Raw genomic sequence first — 22,342 nt, forward strand, 5'->3', positions numbered from 1 at the left:
AATGGAAATAATAAGGTGTTATTGGTTTTTTTTTAACCAATAACAATTTTCCAAAAAGTTATTTATTTTAAGGACTAGAGATGATATTAGTTAGCTAAAGTAACTATCTTTGTATTCCCCCCCCCCACTTGCACTAAATAGCTCCTTTAGCTGTGTCACTAAATGGACAGGAATGCCTTGATAGGGAAAATCGTGAACAAGATCCATTGTGTGATTTTTATCTACTTTCTTCCTGCCCTAGATCCTTTCCCTACCTTTATATGTCCTCCTCTGCGCCCCCAGAGGCTGATCCCTACCCGTGGCACCAGGCTCCCTTCCAGCTGTTCGCCATGGGTGCAGTCAACAAGAGACACTGCAGGAGACTGGAGGGAGCAGTGGGAGGCGGGGCTATCTTCCCCCACTCTCTCCCTGCTTTGGGACTGCACTTCTGGCAAAGGTGACATCCCTCCACAACTTCAGTCCCTGCCCTCTTCATTGCTCAAACTCTGATCCCAGAAACACCGTTTTCTCCCTACTCCCCTTTAGGCTAGGCTTGGTATCTGCTTCCTACTGTCGCTTGTCTCAGGGTGTCTAATATCTTTTCTGTTCCCTCAACCAGTAAATAGTCCCTTCATTAAATTCTCTTCATTGGAGTGGATTGTGTTTCTTGCTAGATTTTGACTGATGCAATCATGAACTTGAAAATAAAGCAACTTAAACTTCTAGATCCCCATCCCTTAACTCTTTTTGAAGTATCTATGAAAAATAACATCCCTTCCCTTGTGTCGTTAACTCTGGGATGAAACAGTTGGAAGGAAGGGTATTTAACCATGGCATTCAGGAAACATCAGAGTGTTCATGAGTTCTGTACACCGGAGCACTACTTTCCTCGACCACACTCTGCATTTACTCTTCTTGCCAAAAGGATTGGGCTGTCACTACTCCCTATATTGCAGTGAGGGCAGAGAACAGACGGGGCAGTACTCAGTGATTAGACAGCACTGTCAGCAGAGCATTTTGGGAGGGAGGCAAAACCAAAAATCAGGAATACTGATCCTGTCTTGATTTAAAATTCTCATATTTTGTTCATTGTGGATTTTTTGTATTAATTTGGATTTTTAATTTATATTGCATTAAAATACTATTTTCTTGATTACTGAGGTTTTCAGTGCCCTCTTACATTTTACACCCAACGTGTGTGCTTCACTTGCCTTTCTCTGGTACAAACAAACCCTGTAACCCATTGCTATTGAGTCAATTCCGACTCATAGTGACCTTATGGGACAGAGTAGAACTGCCCCATAGAGTTTCCAAGGAGTGCCTGGTAGATTTGAACTGCTGACCTTTTGGCTAGCAGCCATAGCACTTAAATGCTATGCCATTAGGGTTTTCCAAACCCTGTTAGAGCCAAAAAAAAAAAAACCAGAAAGTTCTTGCAAATAGAGAATCAAAGTTAGCTTACAATACAGTGGTTACATGTGCAAATTCAGGATGTAGACAGACCTGTTTGAATTTCTACCACCCATCTGTCAGTTTGTCATAATGTGGTGACTTTTGTGTTCTTAAGACTCTGGAAGCCATGCCACAGGTATTTCAAACACCAGCAGGCTCACCCATGCTGGACAGCTTTCAGCAGAGCTTCTGAACTAAGACAGACTAGGAAGAAACGCCTGGTGATCTACTCTCAAAAATCAGCCAAGGAAAACTTTAGAGATCACAACAGAACATTGTCCCATATGCTTCTGCAAGATGATCCCTTAGGCTGAAAAGTGCTACACAATAGCCTCAACAACGGACTCAAGCACACCAACGATTGTGACGGTAATGCGGGACCAGGCAATGTTTCATTCTCTTACTCAGAAGGTCTGCACGAGTAGGAGTGGACTCAAGGGCAGGTGACAAATCAACAACTTTTAATTTACTAGCTGTGTGACCTTGAGCAAGGTTCTTAACCTCTCTAAGCCTCAGTTTCCTCATTGCAAGATGAAGATAATAAGTCTGCAAACCCTAATCTGCATTATAAATTTCAAAACTTTCTTAGAAACAAAAGACGTTTCATGTATATGGCACAAGCTCAGCAGGCGGCAACCCTGACTGAGCTGAGGTAAGGCAATTCCTAGTCCTCGTTCATCCTACGTAGTATGAATCTCCTTACATTGTGCCACAGAGATATAAAGCGATTGTTTATTGGGCGCTCTCTCAGACCCCATGGGGGGGTGCAAGTTAAAAATATGGCATACGCATCATATTTGCTGTCTGAAATTTGAAAGTTCTGAAGTGAAAAACTTATCTGGTCCTAAGGGTTTTGAGTAATGTCTGTGAACCTATAATAGCCCCTTATGAGGACTGAATGAGATGATCCATGAAAGTGCTTCATGAAGTGCTGGCACCTGGTGAGCCTTCAGTGGAAAATGGCCTTACCCAGAGCCCTGCAAACCTGGCAGCAAAGATACCATTCAGGGATCTGGGCACTGACATTGCTTACCCCCCTGGGTGAAGATGTTGCTGTTGTCAGTTGCTAGTCAGTCAGTGATTTCATGTGGGGCAGAATGAAACATTGCCTGGTCCTGCGCCATCTTCAGGATCATTGGTGTGTTGGAGTCCATTGTTGCAACTCTTGAGTCTATCCACCTCATGGATGGTTTCTTTCATTTTTGTTGGCCCCCTCCTCTACCAACCAGGAAGTTTTTTTCTAGCAACTGACCTTTCCTGATAACTTATCCAAAATAAGCAAGTTGAAGTCTCACCATCCTGGCTTCTAGGGAACATCAGATATATTTCTTCTAAGACTGATTTGTTTGTTTCTCTGGCAGTTCACAGCATATTCAAAATTCTTCACCAATGTCATAGTTCAAATGCATCAATTCTTCTGTCTTTCTTTTTCATCTTCCAACTTTCAAAGGCATATGAGGCAATCGAAAGGACTGTGGGTTGGGTCAGGTGCACCTTAGTCATCAAAGTGACATCTTCACTTTGTAAAACTTCAGAGAAGTCTTTTGCAGCAGATTTGCCAATACAATACTGTCTTTTGAAGAGGTCAAACAGATGAAGACGAAGCCTTACAAATGCTGAGCTGGGTTCAAGAACCAGAAGAGCCCGGTGTTTGTTGACATTCCTTTAAATAGAAGCAAACAATTTGCTAGATAAATCCTTCTGGAAAATGAAGTAAACTCTGAATATTGAAGGGCAGTTATACAACAAGAACGAAGTTTTGCTGCCGTTGTATGGACCACACCCCTGGCAGCTGTGGGCTCCTGTTTGTTTTTGGAGGGAGCCAAGGAAGCTATGCTGAGATATGCTGTATCTGCTCCTATCCTTTGTGGTCACCTCCCTTCTGATTAGGTCTGCATCCTTGGATAATTAAATCAAGAACTGAATCTAACCTTGCAGTCCACATATTGGGGAAGGGGTGGCCTCTTCCTGTCAATCTGTAACCTGGCTGAAGCATTGCAGTGCTCAATAAGCATTGCCTATTAATGTCAACATCATCATTATTTCCTAACTGACAACAGGCATTTTTCAGAATTGAAGCTTTCTTAGAAATCAGTTGATTTACAGTATAATCTTTGAGCAATTGCAGATGCAGAGTCTACAATTTCTCTGTAATTATGACTAAAAGCTTGATGGAAAAAGTGAAAACGTCATCCCAGTCTGGGGTGGGATATGAATGATATCAGCCGAATATGAATGATGAAGAGACATCTAGACTGGACCATAACAGAGATAATTCCCTTAATGATACATGACTAAGGATTTTTATCAATTTCCAATAAGAGAGACTCAGAAGTTAATATCGAAGCCTGCTTTATATTCTTTAGAGTCCCTTGTTTTTAATTATGCTTAAATTAGCTTGACAGAACAATATAGAGTTTTTATTCCATGAGGTGGGTTTAGTCATTATCATTTCTTTAATTGTCTAAACATTGTCTTCAGAAATAGTTTTAGATGACTAATCTGATTGAAGACCCCAGCTGCTACTTCAGTCAGACTGCAGTGCCCAGAATGGGCAAAGCAGATAGGAGCCACTCATGGTTGTAGTCTTGTGTTTGAGGTAATTACCTGTAGAAGAGACCCAATAACTGAACACAGACCCACCCTCAGGCTTATTGATGTTAATGATGGGTTTGTGTCCCCACTAGAATCAACTGACAAGCTAGACAATGATAAAAAAAAAAAAAAAATCAAGTCACTTAACTCTCTGTGTCTCAGTTTCTTCATTTATAAGATTAGTAAGTAACATTAGAATATTTCTTTTAAACTTCGTTTTTTTTTTCAGAATTCTTTCTTCATATTATTTTTTAGCTGGTAAACCCAAAATGTGACAGATGAAAACAAATATTTAAAGAAGGACTTGAGGTTCAGAGCCCCTCTTTTATCCTTGTGTGGTCTCTCCAGTGCCTTTACAGAGCACTTAGGGCTGCAGGGGTCTATGAGGATCAATCCACTACATAAGTTCTAAGAAAGATTCCTTTCAGCTCTATTATCGTTGCTATCAGTTGCCATCAAGTCAGCACCAACTCATGATGGCCGTACATACAACAGAACGAAATGCTCCCCGGTCCTGTGCCGTCTTCATGATGGTTGGTATGTTTGAGTCAATTGTTGAGGCTACTGTGTCAACCTGTCTCATTGAGAGTTTCCCTTGTTTTCGTCGGCACTTTATTTTAACAAACATGATGTCCCTTTCTAGCTATTGGTCTTTCCTGATGACATGTCCAAAGTAAGTGAGCCAAAGTCTCACCATCCTCATTTCTAAGGAACATTCTAGCTGTATTTCTTCTAAGACTGATTTGTTCTTTTCAGCACGAGCTGGAATTGAAAAAGATGGCACTTATTTTCTCATTAAAATGTCTAATTATTGAGTACCTGCTTTGGTCATGCTACATAACTATGTAAAGTCTGCAAGTACAACACAGTGGTTTTATCTAAGGCTTTCCAGTTATATATTCTTTTGGACAAATCATTTTTCCTAGTTTGGTTTTGAGTTTTTGTTGTTGCTGTTTTGTTTTGTTTTTGGTAGTGGTGGTGTTTTGTGCAGGGGAAGGTTTTGTTTGTTTTTGAAGATTTTTTTGTTTTGGTCTATAAAATGAAAATGAAAGGATGTTGTCTAGAGTTCTCAATCACTAACATTTTCTGGGCTGACAGGTCAAACGAGGAAATATTTGTGATGCAAAGTAGAGCATCAGTCTCAACAGAAATAGTAACAATACTAGCCACTTAGCACATGTAGCTGTTTAAGGATGAACTTCTAGCCCTAACAGTGATTCTGTAGGACAGCAGCTCAGATGTTATTGTTTTTCTATGCAAGGCGGAAACACATCAAGACGTGAAGTAACTTGTTCAAAATCACACAAGTAGCACTGTGAGGACTTGAACTCCGGTCTCCAATCCAGAGTCGGTATGCCTTGCTTTTGTGAAAATGTTCCCCTAGATGTCAAAAAGTCACAATTTTATCCATTGCCATTTCTGTTATTGGTTCTAATTAGATGAATGCACAGCAGAGGCTACAGAGGTCTGACTCCACCTTCCTAAAACCAGTTCACTCGGCATTTCCAGGTGATGTGGTCCTGTGTCGCCTATAAAAATATGCCCTACTTTATTCTGGAGAGTTAATCTATGACTGCGGACTTCTAGATCTGGTCTGTTTGGCAGTCACAAAGGGACACTATGAACAACTAACCCTATTAAGCTCGTTGAGTTTCATAGACAGGGAAATATGCATACACACATACACACAATTCCACCACGTGTCTGTCAGTTTGTCATACTATGGGGGCTTGTGTGTTGCTGTGATGCTGGAAGCTATGCCAACGGTATTCAGATACCAGCAGGATCACCCATGGAGGACAGATTTCAGCTGAGCTTCCAGACTAAGACAGACTAGGGAGAAGGACCCGGCAGTCTACTTCTGTAAAGCATTTGCCAGTGAAAACCTTATGAATAGCAGCGGAACATTGTCTGATACAGTGCTGGAAGATGAGCCCCCCAGGTAGGAAATCTAGGAAAATTGGAAATCGTCAAAAATGAAATGGAACACATAAACATCGATATTCTGGGCATTAGTGAGCTGAAACGGACTGGTACTGGCCATTTTGAATTAGACAATCGTAGAATCTACTATGCTGGGAATGACAACTCAAAGAGGAATGGTGTTGCATTCGTCATCAAAAAGAACGTTTCAAGCTCTATCCCGAAGTACAACGCTGTCAGTAACAGAATAATATCCATACGGCTACAAGGATGACCAGTTAATGCAACTATTATTCAAATGTACACAGCATCCACTAGGGCCAAAGATGAAGAAACAGAAGACTTTTATCAGTGCAGTCTGAAATTGATCGAACATGCAGTCAAGATGCATTGATAATTACTGGTGATTGGAATGTGAAAGTTGGAAACAAAGAAGAAGAATTAGTAGTTGGAAAATATGGCCTTGGTGATAGAAACAATGCCAGAGATCGAATGATAGAACTTTGCAAGACCAACAACTTCTTCACTGAAAATACCTTCTTTCACCAACATAAACACCGACTATACACATGGACCTCGCCAGGTGGAACACACAGAAATCAAATTGACTACATCTGTGGAAAGAGATGATGGAAAAGCTCAATATCATCAGTCAGAACAAGGCCAGGGGGCCAACTGTGGAACAGACCATCAATTGCTCATATGCAATTCCAAGCTGAAATTGAAGAAAATCAGAGCAAGTCCACAAGAGCCAAAATATGACTTTGAGTATATCCCACCTGAATTTAGAGATCATCTCAAGAATAGATTTGACGCATTGAACACTAGTGACCAAAGACCAGACAAGTTATGGAATGACATAAAGGACATCATACATGAAGAAAGCAAGAGGTCACTGAAAAGACAGGAAAGAAAGAAAGGACCAAGATGAATGTCAGAGGAAACTCTGAAACTTGCTCTTGAGCGTCGAGCAGCTAAAGCAAAAGGAAGAATTGATGAAATAAAAGAACTGAACAGAAGATTTCAAAGGGCCTCTAGAGAAGACAAAGTAAAGTATTATAATGACACGTGCAAAGAGCTGGAGATGGAAAACCAAAAGGGAAGAACACACTCGCATTTCTCAAGCTGAAAGAACTGAAGAAAAAATTCAAGCCTCGAGTTGCAATAGTGAAGGATTCCATGGGGAAAATATTAAATGATGCAGGAGGCATCAAAAGAAGATGGAAGGAATATAAAGAGTCATTATAACAGAAAGAATTAGTTGATATTCAACCATTTCAAGAGGTGGTATATGATCAGGAACCGATGGTACTGAAGGAAGTAGTCCAAGCTGCTCTGAAGGCATTGGCAAAAAACAAGGCTCCAGGAATTGATGGAATATCAATTGAGATGTCTCCACAAACAGATGCAGTGCTGGAGGTGCTCACTCATCTCTGCTAAGAAATACGGAAGACAGCTTCCTGGCCATCCGACTGGAAGAGATCCATATTTATGTCTATCCCCAAGAAAGGTGATCCAACCAAATGTGGAAATTATAGAACAATATCATTAATATCAGAGGCGAGCAAAATTTTGCTGAAGATCATTCAAAAATGGATGCAGCAGTATATCAACAGGGAACTGCCAGAAATTCAGGCTGGTTTTAGAAGAGGACATGAAACCAGGGATATCATTGCTGATGTCAGATGGATCCTGGCTGAAAGCAGAGAATACCAGAAGGATGTTTACCTGTGTTTTATTGACTACGCAAAGGAATTCAACTGTGTGGATCATAACAGATCATGGATAACACTGCGAAGAATGGGAATTCCAGAACACTTAATTGGGCTCAGGAGGAACCTTTACATAGATCAAGAGGCAGTTGTTCAGACAGAACAAGGGGATACTGATTGGCTTAAAGTCAGGAAAGGTGTGCATCAGGGCTGTATTCTTTCACCATGCCTATTTAATCTGTATGCTGAGCAAATAATACGAGAAGCTGGACTATATGAAGAGGAACGGGGCATCAGGATTGGAGGAAGACTCATTAACAACCTGCGTTATGCAGATAACACAACCTTGCTTGTTGAAAGTGAAGAGGACTTGAAGCACTTACTAATGAAGATCAAAGACCACAGCCTTCAGTATGGATTACACCTCAACATAAAGAAAACAAAAATCCTCACAACAGGACCAATGAGCAACATCGTGATAAACAGAGAAAAGATTGAAGTTGTCAAGGATTTCATTTTACTTGGATCCACAATCAACAGCCAGGGAAGCAGCAGTCAAGAAATCAAAAGACGCATTGCATTAGGCAAATCAGCTGCAAAGGACCTCTTCAAAGTGTTGAAGAGCAGAGATGTTGCCCTAAGGACTAAGGTGCGCCTGACCCAAGCCATGGTATTTTCAGTTGCATCATATGCATGTGAAAGCTGGATAATGAATAAGGAAGACCGAAGAAGAGTTGACGCCTTTGAATTGTGGTGTTGACAAAGAATATTGAATATACCATGGACTGCCAAAAGAACAAACAAATCTGTCTTGGAAGAAGTGCGGCCGGAATGCTCCTTAGAGACAAGGATGGAGAGACTGCATCTTACATATTTTGGACATGATGTCAGGAGGAATCAGTCCCTGGAGAAGGACATCATGCTTGGCCGAGTACAGGGTACATGGAAAAGAGGAAGACTCTCAATGAGGTGGATTGACAAGTGGCTGCAACTATGAGCTCAAGCATAACAACCATTGTAAGGATGGTGCAGGCCCAGGCAGCGATTGGCTCTGTTGTGCATAGGGTCGTTATGAGTTGGAATCGACTCGACGGCACCTAACAACAACAACACATACACAAATAGATAATGCATTTTATTCGTAATTTGCTTTCTTCTTTACTCCCAGCTCACCTCTTTGAGTCTGAAGCAATAATGTATCTCCTTCTAAACAAAGTTACTTAGTCAGCATACCCAGGGAGATTGTGCTATGTGTAATAAATGCTCTGCTGAAAATTGTCCTAATACTGCAGTCTTTTTAGTCTTGAGGAGGAAAATATTAGCCTTAGTTAGAAAAGACCTTTCTATAATTTTCAGTATTTTCAATGTAATTAACCACATATGTACTAAAATCAGTTTTGGAACAGACCTTAAATGGGTTGATTAGGAAAGAATATCAGAACAATGAGTAATTAAATAAATACAAGAATAGCTCACATGGGTGTAGCCTTTTTACTTCTCTCTTCTTAACTCTACCAATTCAGCTTTTGTCCCTACCCCTGATTATTAAAATAGCATAATTAAAAGAGATTATTGACTTTTTAATCATCCAAAGGAAACCCTGGTGGCACGGTGGTTAAGTGCTATGGCTGCTAACCAGAAGGTCTGCAGTTTGAATCCACCAGGCGTTCCTTGGAAACCCTGTGGGGGCAGTTCTACTCTGTCCTATAGGGTCACTATACGTCAGAATCGACTCAACTGCAGTGGGTTTTTGGGTTTTGGGTTCAGGTTCTCAAATCTACTGTTCAAGTTTAAACAGCGGCTATAAAGAAGACCCCCTACATACAAATAAGTGCGAGTTTATCATGAGAAGGATATGGAACAGGAGGAAGAAGAGACAGAGTTGTTAATGAATGTACACACTGACAGTCACTCACTGCAAACAGAACCCATGCGTTTCCTGAGAAAGGGAATAACTGGATTTGCAACATCTGAACTCTTCAAATGTTTATTCTTATTTATAAAGGTACTAGAGCTCCTCTCCTGCTTTTGGAGTTTGGGGGAGGTTTATTTAAGCCTTTTTAATTTACAAAATTGTGTGTTTCTCTACCTTTTCAAAAAAAAAAAGTTGCTGTCAATTTAATTCCAACTCATGGCAGCCCCGTGCATTATCAGAGTAGAACTGTGCTCCGTAGGGTTATCAATGGCTGGTTTTTCAGAAATAGATCACCAGGCTTTTCTTTCAAGGCGCCTCTGAGCGAACTCAAACCTCCAACCTTCTGGTTAACAACCGAGCACGTGAGCCATTGGCACCATCTAGGACCTGGATTATCTGGATTTGTTATCTACATTTATCTATACAGGGGTTGTTGTATCTTAAACATTGACACATTCCTTTTGTGTCATGCTATGTAGAAATAGACTCTGCAAAGAGCAAAAACCTAAGCAAGAAAATCTTACAAAAACTAAATGTGAAACTGTATGAGAAATATTAAAATCAAAGTGTTTATATGGGAGTTTTATGGATATCCTTCCCAAACCCTGCAAGCTTTTATTTATGTAAAGATTCTCCTTTTTACATAAATTGACATTCCCATGGTTACTTGGAGAAAATATTGAAGAGAACATGGATTTTTGAGCAAAGTCACAGGTTCATATTTAGGCTCCATAACTTACTAGTTCAATCTCAATTTCTTAAACAGAATTATTATATATGCCTTAGGCCTTTTTGGAGATTTAAAGGTAACAATGTAAAATACCTAGAAACATAGTCTACCAAAACCCAAAACATAGTAGGTTCTCAATAAATAGTTGTTCTTATTACTATAGGGTGTCCATAGTGGAGGAGGAGGCCCAGGAGGCAAAAAGAAATCTAAATGGATGTGAAGGAAATCAGACTGTGATTCTACCAAAAATCAGCAGCTGAGTTCAAGCCAAACAAAGACACTACTTCCATACTGCTAGATTTTACTTCTATTCAGTTTTTGCCACAGGCATAATTACAGCTATGATTTGATTTAAGTGTCTTATTTGTGTAATGAAGGGAAGAGCTAAACAACATGACAAAATCTAGTAGGATGGTTGAGAGCCCTGTTGAATGGGAGAGGAAAAGTCAAGACTGTAAGGGCTCCCCGGATGGTTTACTGCTCTGCGCAAGGGTGTTAAAGAGAGGTTCCTTTGTTTATTTGGAGCCCTGGTGGTGCAGTGGGTAAGCATTATGGTTGCTAACCAAAAGGTCCACAGTTCCAATCCACCAGCCACCCCTTAGAAACCCTATGGGACAATTCTACTTTGTCCTATAGTGTTGCTATGAGTCGGAATCGACTCGATGGCAATGGGTTTGGTTTGGGTTTAGGTTTGTTTACTTGCTTGTTCTTCTCAATTTGGATTATTTAGCCTTAGCCTTGGGGAGTATGCTATTAGTGTACAGAAGATCCAAAAGAATTCAAAGGCTGGATGTGGTCAACAGAACCTGATTTATGAGCTTTGTCAGTCCCAGCTGCAGCAAAGGAGACTGAAGTGCCCTGTACCTGCTATCCCCGATAGTCTAGAGGTGTCAGAGTACATTTATATAGCTGTCTGAGTAGGTTTTTAAGATTTCCAAGTCTCCCAGAAACAAACCTCGAGATAAATGCTTCGTGCCCCACCAGTTCCCTGCAGAGGTCTTAGTAGATGCAAATCCTCATGCAGTGAAAGGATGCTTCCCCTACTTCAGAAATCAATCACTGAAAGCTGCAGAGGGAGCTTGAATTGCCTCATATTGATGTCAAGCTCAAAGAAAAAAGAAAAGAAAATGCCTTACCCTGTGCTGATGAACAACGCAAACCTGCAACTGACCTCTGTCTGAGTCGTTATAGGAAAATGCTCTCTGTTTGCTCCCCTGAGCCAATTGAAGCATCACTGTCCCTGTACCCTAGAAAAATATCAACTGAAATTAGAAGAAAAGGAAAAACTGAAGGAAAAAAAAGAAGCTTGATTAATTAATGGCTTCTTTTTCATCGGATCTTCAGCAGACACTTGAAAGCGTAGACCTATAACCAAAGTTACAAAACAACTACCCTGTCATAGATTATTCCTAGAAAGTCTTAGGTATGTCTCCTAGAAAATGAACAAAGAAATTATGACACTATTTAATCAATTTTCAATTATCCAGAGGTTGATTATTCAATTTGTGGATAGTTCCTATCTCTGTTCTTTTTCTGCTCTCGCTGGCTGAATGCCTTTTGCCTATTACAGTGCTCATATGTGCTTCCATGAGAGAATGAGCAGGGAAAGATAGCAGCAAGGATATAAACTGAGAAACCCATAAAAGTGGGAGGATAGTGAGCACTCTACCTAAATGAGGTTTATGTATTATCTGTAGATCTAAAAATGTCATGCTCTCCCTGAAATCATATAATGATATCCTGCCAGCTCAGGGCTCTGTATCCTCAGCATTCAAAAAGTATTAGTCGGGAGAAGATATAACAAAGTAGTAAAGAGCCCAGGCTGTGGGGCCAGGTTGCCTGTGTTCACATCCTTATCTCCACTTAGAACGGCTTGACTGACTTCACCTCTCTATGCCTTAGTTTTCTCATCAGAAAATAGCGTTTTCTGAAAATAGTAGATTGTATTCCTGTCAAAGCATGTGGTAAAGGGGAAAAGTCTAGAGATGAGGCCATTCTCATGGGACAGAAACTAGCTGAATGTCTGCCATTTTCACATCTCTCAACCAACAGCAATGAGAGCAGGTATGGTGGAAAAGAACACACACGCCTTCCCAAACACGAAGTCCACAAGCCGTGGGACATTCCGCCCAAGCAATCTCTCACTAATGTGACGAGTTCACTCTGAAGAAGGGAAATAATCCATAACGAATGTTTATGTCCCTTGGCAGGCAAGGATCATCTCTACTTTTCCAAACTGAACCCTGGTACCATCATTCAAACATCAAGAAAACATTCACAGAATTTATTAAATTACCCAGTTGTGACTGACAAGGGACTCGGCTATCTTTCTACCACCCTCAGCCAGCTAAATATCTGAGTATATGGAGTGTGTACTATCTGAAGTATAACAAAATTAAATTGCCCAACATGTATTTTAAGGGAAGGATCTGAACAAGCCTCTGGGAAGTAGGTAGTGAACCCAAGAATGAACCCACACGATTGTTGGGGGAAAGGTCCTTAGGTGGCACAAATGTTTAAATGCTTGACTGCTAGCCAAAATGTTGGCAGTCTTAACATACCCAGAGGTACCTCAAAAGACAGGCCCGGCAATCTGCTTTTGAAAGGTCATAGCCTTGAAAACTCTGTAGAGCAGTTCTACTCCGCACACGTGGGGTAGTCATGAGGCAGAATTGGCTGGACGGTAACTAGCAACAACAACAAATTGTTGTAGGGGAGGAATGAAACCTCTATAAACCTGTGCTATTTAAAGAAAGGAGCCCTGGTGGCACCATGGTTAAGAGTTTGGCTGCTAACCAAAAGGTGAGCAGTTCATATTCACCAGTTGCTCCTTGGAAACTCTATGGGACAGTTCTACTCTGTTCTATAGGGTCACTATGAGTTGGAATCGACTTGATGGTAATGGATTTGATTTCTTTATTTAAATAAAATAGTATAGAAGGGGGAGTGGGCAATTATGCAGGAATAATATTTTAAAATAAGAAAATAAATATAGCATGCCAAAGCAAGTTTAAGAATATAACTTCTAGATTTTTTAGGCAGCAAATGTTTTGAACTCTCAAGAAAATACAAATTTGTAAAGTAACAGATAAAAGTAATGGATAGAAGTTAAGATCATAGACTGAGATGAATAGGATAAATAGCAATATTAAAAAAAGTTTTAAAGAATAACTTTGGCAAAATATGGACAAAATGATCTCTCTTTAAAACCATCAGAATAGCAAAACATGTGAAATAGAGAAAACCCTATGTCCAATGACATTAAGAAAGGCTACTACCCGAACAATAAATTCACAACATGGAGACAGGGCACTGTGTTTTCACATATCGTTATGCCTCTAATGCTGAGAAACGGCCTGGAGGTCAGAAAGGGAGGAGGAGCAAAAGATGTAGGCAGCTGTGTTGTTGCTTAACAAAGTCAGCTGAGCAGAGTAAATCAACCCTAAATGTCAAACAAAGGATCTGCACGCACAAGGGTTTCCTCTGAGCCATTCCAAACTCCCACTCGGCAGGATGCATGCTTATTCCAGTAATGGCTCTAGATTTTAGACTTATCCAAGCAGAATCTTTAGGAATGGGGCCCAGAAATCTGCTTTCAGAGCCTCACTGGGGCTTCAGATAAAGGGAATTATGCTGAGTCATATAATAATGCTGATTTATATTTATAATAATGCTTATATATATATTCACATATATTTTATGGCAAAATGCAACATACAAATATTCTCCAATTTTATGACAATGTAATAGATATATAGCACGTGTATATATTTACAAAAAAATACAACATATATAATAGCATTATATATATATTATATATATATATATTGTACATGGCCATAAAAATAGAGAATTCACCCTAAGGTACCTGTAGATTGTTTATAAAAGTTGGCCTATATTAAGCCACAAGAAAAACATAGATATAAAAATAGAAATAATGCAGATCTTTTCTTCATCTAGAATTCAATAAGCTTGCAAATAATAACAAATAGAATTGAAATATAAACCAAACTACCTATCCTCTTAAAAACATAAAAACTCCCTCTCAAAAAATTTATAATTGAAAGAACCAAAGTTAACATTACAGAATAATTAGAAAATAATGGAAATAAAACACTTCTTTTTTAAAACTAACACATATGACCAAAGCTGTACATAAAGGAAAATTTATACCCTTATAAAGGAATAATTTCTTTCGTAAGGATCTGCACAAAGCTAGTTCCTATGAGGCAGAGGCTAAAGATGTCCCAAATATCCAACTTTTCCAAATTGCTGTACCACTCCATCATCTCTAACATCAAATACTCCTCTCCATACTTTCCCTCCCATCTTTGGGTTCCATAATTTGCTGCAACATCTCAGAACTCATGGACAGTATCAAGGAAATGGTTCACTCTGATATAAGGTTGGCAAGTCCCAAATTGGTGGGTCAGGTGTAGGCTTCCCCCAAACCACATGGCTGCAGGGGCTGATGAACCCCAATTGGCAGGTCAGACCGAAAGGTGCTGGCTCGCAAGGCTATGGAAGCTGGCCAGCCAGGTCAGACAATACGCCATCAGCCAATGGGGCTGCAGAAGCCAGCAAATCCCATAATCAGCAAGTCAGACAGCAGAACGGTGGCTCAAGTCCCCAGAACCGGAGGTTAAACAATCACACACATGGGATCTAAATGCAGAGTGTGTCCCATCAGGGCACTCACATATGTACTTTGGATTTAGGCCACGTCACAGGGAAGGGCATAACTTGAGTAAGGGTGGGACTTGAGTCACACCTTCCTCTAAGGCTGTGACTCAAGATACTCCCCACACCTATCTTGCCCCATTAACATGTACCTGTCGCTGTTGAGTCAATTTCAACTCATAGCGAACCTACAGGACAGAGTAGACCTGCCCCATAAAGTTTCCAAGGAGATGTTGGTGGATTTGAACTGGCAGCCTTTTGGTTAGCAGCCGAACTCTTAACCACTATGCCACCATGTAGAGGTTAGGATTTACAACACATAATATGGAGGGCAGTCATAAAATACTGGGATTCACGGCCTAGCCAAGATGACATACAACTCGAGCCATCACAGGTTCCATGTATCTTATTTACATAATCTTGCTCACTTATTATGTGTGAGTCACAAAGACCATGGTTAGAAGGGCACATTAAGTAATTCATCGTACTGCACCTTAAATACTTATATCAGTAAATAATAATGAATAAAATTAATAAGACATTCATTCCAAGAACTTAGAACAAATATGGCAACAAGAAAATTTCTAAGAAAGGCAAAATGAAGAAATGAATAAAGATAACACCAGAAATTAATGAATTAGAAAATAGTAAAATTGGGACTGGTCAATATATATGAAAGTAAATAGAGACATAGGTGTGAAAAAAATCATTTTAGTAGATCAATCACTAGCTAACCATCAGAAGAGAAGAAGTATAAGTGCACATTAAAAACAAGAAAATGCAAAGAAAAAAGTTAACGGTATAGAGAAATATATAATAGCACTCTGAAAATAAATTTGAAACCATGAATGAAAACTGATAGTTTTCTAAAAATATATATAAAATATCGAAAGAAATCCCAAAAAGTATAAAAAAAACCTATACAGACCAAAAACTATGAATGAAATTAAGTTACTCCCTCAAGACTGCCATTTTTCATAGTAAATCTTTGCAAACCTTAAAAAATAACTCTGGTATTATTTCAGCATTTTCAGATCATGGAGAGGAAGATAAAATTTTTCTTTTCTTTTTTTTTTTTTTTTAAAGTCAAAATAAGACTCAAAATAATACTTGCCATGGCAAAGATGATATGCAGATAAACATACAAAATAAAAACCAACTTTACTAATACTAGTCACTCACACAAAGCAAAATTATTTTTCTACTCACACTCTATACACACACACACAAATTCCAAGTGGATTAAAGACAACTGTATTTAAAAACCCCAAAAGTAGTGCTAAGAAAACATTTCAAAAATGTTTATAATGGTAAGAAAGGCTTTATAAGCATGAGCAAAACCTAGAAACCATACCAAAAACCTGGAAGAATTTTCAGAATAAAACTGAACTTTGTTATGGAAAAGATACATTAAAAAAAAAAAAGACACACTGGGAGAATATATATACATACAACTTGTAAAACACAAAAGATAGGTAATCATATTATATAGATTGCTAATACTAAATCATAAGAAAAAGATAAGTACCCCAAAAGGAAAATGGGTAAAAGAAATAAACAGAAAAGTCATAAAAGAAATGTAAATGACAAATACATGTGTGAAAAGAGGTCTCAATAAAAATCAATAAACTATCAATTACATAATGTGAGGTATATATTTTTCTAATAGATTGGCCAAATTTTTAAAGATTACTAATACCCAGTCTTGGAGAAGCTGTGGGGAAATTGTGTACTCGGAAATTGTGTACTCAGAAACTGTTGCTAGGAGTGGAAATCAGTACCAATTTTTTCTGCAGGATCATCTCACTCTACGTATAAAAATGTAAAGTGAATGTGTTCCTTCTCCCAGTGCTTCCTTTTCCAGGAGTATATCCCACAGATATTCTTAAAAAAACATGCAAAGATTTATGTGTGAGGGTGATCACAAAAGCATTATTTGCACCGGTGAAAATCTGGACATTACCTAAATATTTTTCAACAGGTTGCTTAAGCAAGTTTCACCATAGCCATACATTAGAAGCCATTTTTTCAAAATGAGCTAAATCTATATGTAGCAATGGAAAATGCTGTGGGTAAACTTTCGACTGACAAAAATGTTTTTAATATATAACAGAAACCTTACTTTAGTAGCTAAATCAGATAGGGATTTCTTTGTCTTACATAATAACCTCAAAAATGCCATCAGGAATGCAGGATCTTTCTCTTTCTGCTCCACCATAATTACATATAGACCTTTGCCCTCATGCTTGTTACCTCATAGTCACAAGACCATGACCACACCACCAGACCTCACATCTCTATTCCAGGCAGAAGAAATATGTTCTCTCTTTTTGGGGGAAGGGTTAGATTTCTACTTATAGCTATCCGGTAAGTTGATTGCACTAATTGCATTTATGGATCCAAGTTTTCACGTCTCCCATATTCATGCCCTTTAGTTGTGATTTGGGGGTAGGCCATGTGACTTGACTTGACCACCAGGACAGTAATACAGTGGACACAAGCAGTGACTTGGAAAAAGCACTTGCACATATCTGCTTTCTCTCTTGGACCACTTGACACTATCATGAGAACTTGCTAAACTAGACAACTGTAGAGATAGGAGAGACAAATGGAGAAGAGCTGAGAAGTCCAAACTGAGGCCTTCCTAGACCAATCAACCCCCAGCCAATCCACATGAATGAGCCCAGGAATGATCAGGCCAGACAAGCCCATATTAGCAGAAATTTTAGTTATTATTTAGCCCAGTAATTTTGTGGTAGTATGCTCTGTAGATATCAGTGACTGATGGAACTTCATTGTTCAGAACACCTCTCTTAATTAAAGGATGTCTAGAAAATTAGGTATTTTCCCTGTACTCTTTGATTCCCTTAGTCACATTTCTGTAAGTAAGAAAGTAGTAGAAAAATAGACATTAGGGAGGCCACCCACAATATTAACCACAGACAGAAAGATAGATAAATCAGTGTTTGACTTCAAAGATAAACTGAGATAGACAAAGAGAGAGACTAAATGCTCTTGGTTTTCTGTTACTCAACAGTAGGCAAACTTCTTTTGTAAGGGGATACCAAAACTGAAAACCAAACCCAGTGCCATCGAGTCGATTCCGACTCATAGTGACCCTACAGGACAGAGTAGAACAGCCCCATAGAGTTTCCAAGGAGCGCCTGGCAGATTCAAACTGCCAAACCTTTGATTAGCAGCCGTAGCACTTAACCACTTTGCCGCCAGGGTTTCCTGTAAAGGGATAAAACTCCAAACCAAACTCGTTGCCATCGAGTCGATTCCGACTCATAGCAACCCTATAGGACAGAGTAGAACTGCCCCATAAAAGGATAAATAGTAAATATTTCAGACTTTGAATGTCATTTAGTCTCTGATACAACTACTAGACTATATCACAAAAGCAGTCACAGATAATACATAAACAAATGAGTGTGGTTATGTTCCAATAACCTGTGGCCTGTGGGGCAGAGTTTGAAAATCCTTGCTCTATTGATAAGACCTTGAGGGACTTCTATTTTCTTGTTCATGCCTTTCTGTATTGAATAAATTTTATTATCAGAAAAAAAGACACATAAAGTTGTTTTTCTTTAAAAAGCTGATGAGTCATACCAAATCTGTATTCAAACAAACTCAAAACCTTGTTTTTAATATTAAAAAAAATGAATATTAAACTCGACTAGTTAGAAAAACAATAACTAAAACACCCAAAGAAATTAGCATGAAAAAAAATTAATGAAAACAAAGAATGATATTGTGAATTAAAAGTAGAAAAACCAGATTTAATAAGTAAACATAAGAGCTACAAATGTAAAGATAATTTTTGTGACATAAAAAATCATAACCCGATGTTCTCTTGAAAAGGCACTGAATTAATCTTCCTCCTCACTTCTCCAAGTTTCTCCTTTCTTCCTTTTTGACAAAATACCAGATTTTGTCAGGAAATAATATAACATGCTCCTAAAATTTATTATATTCCTAAGATGGATAAGAACCCACATCTTAGAATTCAGCTCAGCAAAATAAATATGCCATCAGACACGTACTAGATGAAGAGGGCGTATGTTCAAACAAGACATGATCGCTGTTCCCTGGTAGCTCAGTCTTGTAGGGAAGACAAACCTGTACAGAGCAAAAGGCATTTTAAGATAGTAAACGTGTAGCAATGGAGTTAAGGGTAAAATAATAATAATTCATTGCTTTGTTTCCTGTTGAGCCTTTCAGCTCAGAACAATTTATTGTACAACATGTTGACTAGGGGAAAAAAAATGTTAAATAATGTGATTTGAATTGCAGTTGTATATTAATTTTGTGAAACCGTAGACAAATCACTGAATCTACTTCTGCCTCCACTTCCTCGTCTTAGAACCTCGCTCACAGGGTGCACTCACAGGGTGTAAGGCTCAAATGAGATAACGTTCCTGAAAACCCTTTTAAATGTGCTATATGCAAAAGTTATTTTCATTAACACCATTAGCATCTAAGTGTAAATGATTGTGAATTTTCCAAGTATATTTGAACTTCACACTTTTTCCATTTGCTCTAGAAAACCATCGCAGTCACCACTTTTTTTTAAGTTAACGTTTCCCTAAATGAAAAGTGTACAAAAGATCTTGAATCACAAATATAATGGCCTCTGTTCTTCATCTTAAAGCCATCCTCAAGTGAAGACCAGTAGATTAGGGGGTCAAGGTCTCTGTAGCCTAACATCTGAGGCCTTTTAGGATATGTTGTCTTTACTCCTTCAGGCCATATTCATTACTTAGATATTGTTGGTTATTCGTGTAATTACTATGTGTGGATATAATAGTGTCTCTGATCTGACCTCTAGTTTAAACTCCACTTACTCACAGCTCGCTATTGCAGAGTGAACGTTCACAGCTAATACCCTTAGGATGCTCACCGTCTGTTTCTACGGTTGAGTCACATGCTTGTGAAGAGTCAATTATGTTTCTTCCCAATCTATTTATGTTGATTGTATAAGTAATTATAATTATGTAATTTAATTTAGTGTTTAATAAGCTAATTATATTTAAGTGAGGGAAAATAGAATTCCTGTTTCTATCAATTCAAAGTGGAATTTTTAGAAAAGATTCAAAGATAGGTGACTCACTTGAAAATTCAGTCAAGTTAGTCATAGACAGGACAATTTTATAGTGTTGAAGGGAAGGGAAATTAAAAGAAAAAAAAAAACCTAAAAGAATCCCACACTAATGTTGCATCAGAAGTATCTCTAAATTGTCACTCGACTTTTAATAAGATGGGAATTTAGGATCATGCCTTATGCTTATGGGCGGTGTAACAAAGATAAATAGGAACTCAATCAATAGACCCATACCCAAAGAATAAGCCTTATCCCCACCTCAATAGATTGGTGAATGAACGTACACTGAATCTCTTACGTTAAAATAAAAAATTTAATGTGTACAGGAATCATTTTTATGATCCTCTACCTTACAATTTTGTGATACCTGGCCAACTACCAACCAACCAACCAGTTGTCATCAAGTCGATTCTGAATCATGGTGACCCCGTGTTGTGCCAGAGTACAACTGTGCTTAATAAGGTTTTCAATAGCTGATTTTTTTGTTCAGCTTTTGTCCGAGGACCTGAGCAGCTTATTGTTAGGTGCTGTTGAGTCAGTTCCAACTCATAGTGACACTATGTACAACAGAACAAAACACTGCCCGGTCCTGCGACATCCTCACAATCATTGTTATGCTTGAGCCCAGTTACAGCCGCTGTGTCAATCCATCATTTTGAGGGTTTTCCTCTTTTTCACTGACCCTCTACTTTGTATTATTAAAACATTAATTTGTATTTTGGAAACAACTCAAAATCAGAACGTATAAGAACATTTATGATTACTTATAGCTCCATTAAATCAATAGGTGTGGATTAATTCCCAACTCCATCTTCAGTATAAAAACTGACACTATGGGGGATAAAAAGATGAATAAAGCTAAGTACCTGCTCTCAAGGCCCTAGAAACTTACAGATCTCCTGTATGTATGAGAGGGTTCTCAGGATTCCCATGTACAGCTCTGCAGGTGCTCCCTGAAATTGTGCAGAACATAATTAACACAACCTTATAAGCTACCATAAGTTATAATGTGGTCAAAATGAAATACGTAATAGAATTAGACCCAAGTACTAAAAATACAACCGATGTTTTAAAGTACGTGTTGTAGGTCAGCCAAGTTAATCACTCCTATTGATAAGAATCATTGCTACATTCCTAAAATTAAGATAACAGTTTATATATATATCTGTGTGTATATACTCATTATCTATTCATTCATCCTTTCATTTTTTACAGCAGGCATTAAGTTCCTATAATATGCCGAATCTGAAAGTTATGGGCAAGGGCAGGTTAGAAAATACAGTGATAAAGAAGATCTCTGAATTATTTTCAAATCATAACAGAAGGTCTTTGAAAGATTTTAAGGTTAATGGCCTGATCCAATTTACATTTTGAAATTTCTCAGGTTACAGGACAAAGAAAGGGTTGGAGGAGGGAAAGAAAAGGAATCAAGAGAACCAGAGATACTGTTACTACACTCTGTCAACTCTTGGTTTCTAATACTGCTTTATCCTGTTTATGGTATGTGTGAGCATGTCTTATCTCCTGTACTAAATTCTAAGCTCCTTGTTATCAGGGATCATAAATCTCACTGCTTGATAGCCTAGGTCCAGAATTCCTCTGATTTAAAAGTATTCTTGAAATTCCTGTGTACAATAAAGACAATGCCAGAAATAACAGTATGTTGGCCTCCAAATGGCATCTTGCAACCTCTTGCCCCCGGAAGCAACATGGAATTTTTCCTCACTTTTGCTCAGACTATATGGTTACTGCATTCAGGGTACCTAACTCAGTGTTGAACACACAGCAAGTTTAAGTCACTGCATATTTTTTTTACAACTACTTTCAGGTAACTTTTGGAAATGTGAAAGAAGACTAACAATGACACCAATTCCTTTGCCATTTTCAGGTACTTTCCTATAACTAGATGCATTTGCCATTTATCATTTTTCTTTACTTTGGACTCATCAGCCAATTTTTAAGGTAATTTGAGTTCACTTTTTTTGTGAGAACGCCTTCAGGAAAATATTCTGTCAAGGGCTTTGGGACAATCAAGATAAATAGCACCCCCCTACATTCCTCTCATACTAATCACTCCTTTATGAATCAGTCCGAAAGAGTTTGTCATCTGTGCAAGCTGCTCTTCACATGCCCCCAATGCTGCCGCTGCCCATGCTGCCACCACTCTGTGTTATCCCTTCATCTCTGTCTTGCTCCCCTGTCAAACTGCCCCTCCTTCTAAAATCTACTCTCAGCACAATTCCATCCATAAT

At 38.7% G+C, this 22,342-nt stretch overlaps 1 long non-coding RNA gene across 2 annotated transcripts in view; it reads right to left on the minus strand.

Annotated features, from left to right (window-relative positions):
• The window catches only part of LOC126086644 (uncharacterized), a 216,366-nt gene extending 195,124 nt beyond the window's left edge, over positions 1-21,242 (minus strand). Inside the window, exons 1-3 of one of the 2 annotated variants that reach the window (XR_007519566.1) lie at positions 20,983-21,242; positions 19,033-19,108; positions 2,465-3,094 (exon numbers count right to left, since the gene is read on the minus strand). This is a non-coding gene — a long non-coding RNA (uncharacterized LOC126086644). Of the gene's footprint in view, positions 1-2,464; positions 3,095-19,032; positions 19,109-20,956 lie in introns of both variants that reach the window. The other variant, XR_007519565.1, reaches the window with a different exon arrangement.
• Between the last annotated feature and the right edge of the window lie 1,100 nt (positions 21,243-22,342).

This window comes from Elephas maximus, chromosome 1 (genome assembly GCF_024166365.1).
Source record: "Elephas maximus indicus isolate mEleMax1 chromosome 1, mEleMax1 primary haplotype, whole genome shotgun sequence".
In the NCBI taxonomy this organism is placed as follows: domain Eukaryota; kingdom Metazoa; phylum Chordata; class Mammalia; order Proboscidea; family Elephantidae; genus Elephas; species Elephas maximus.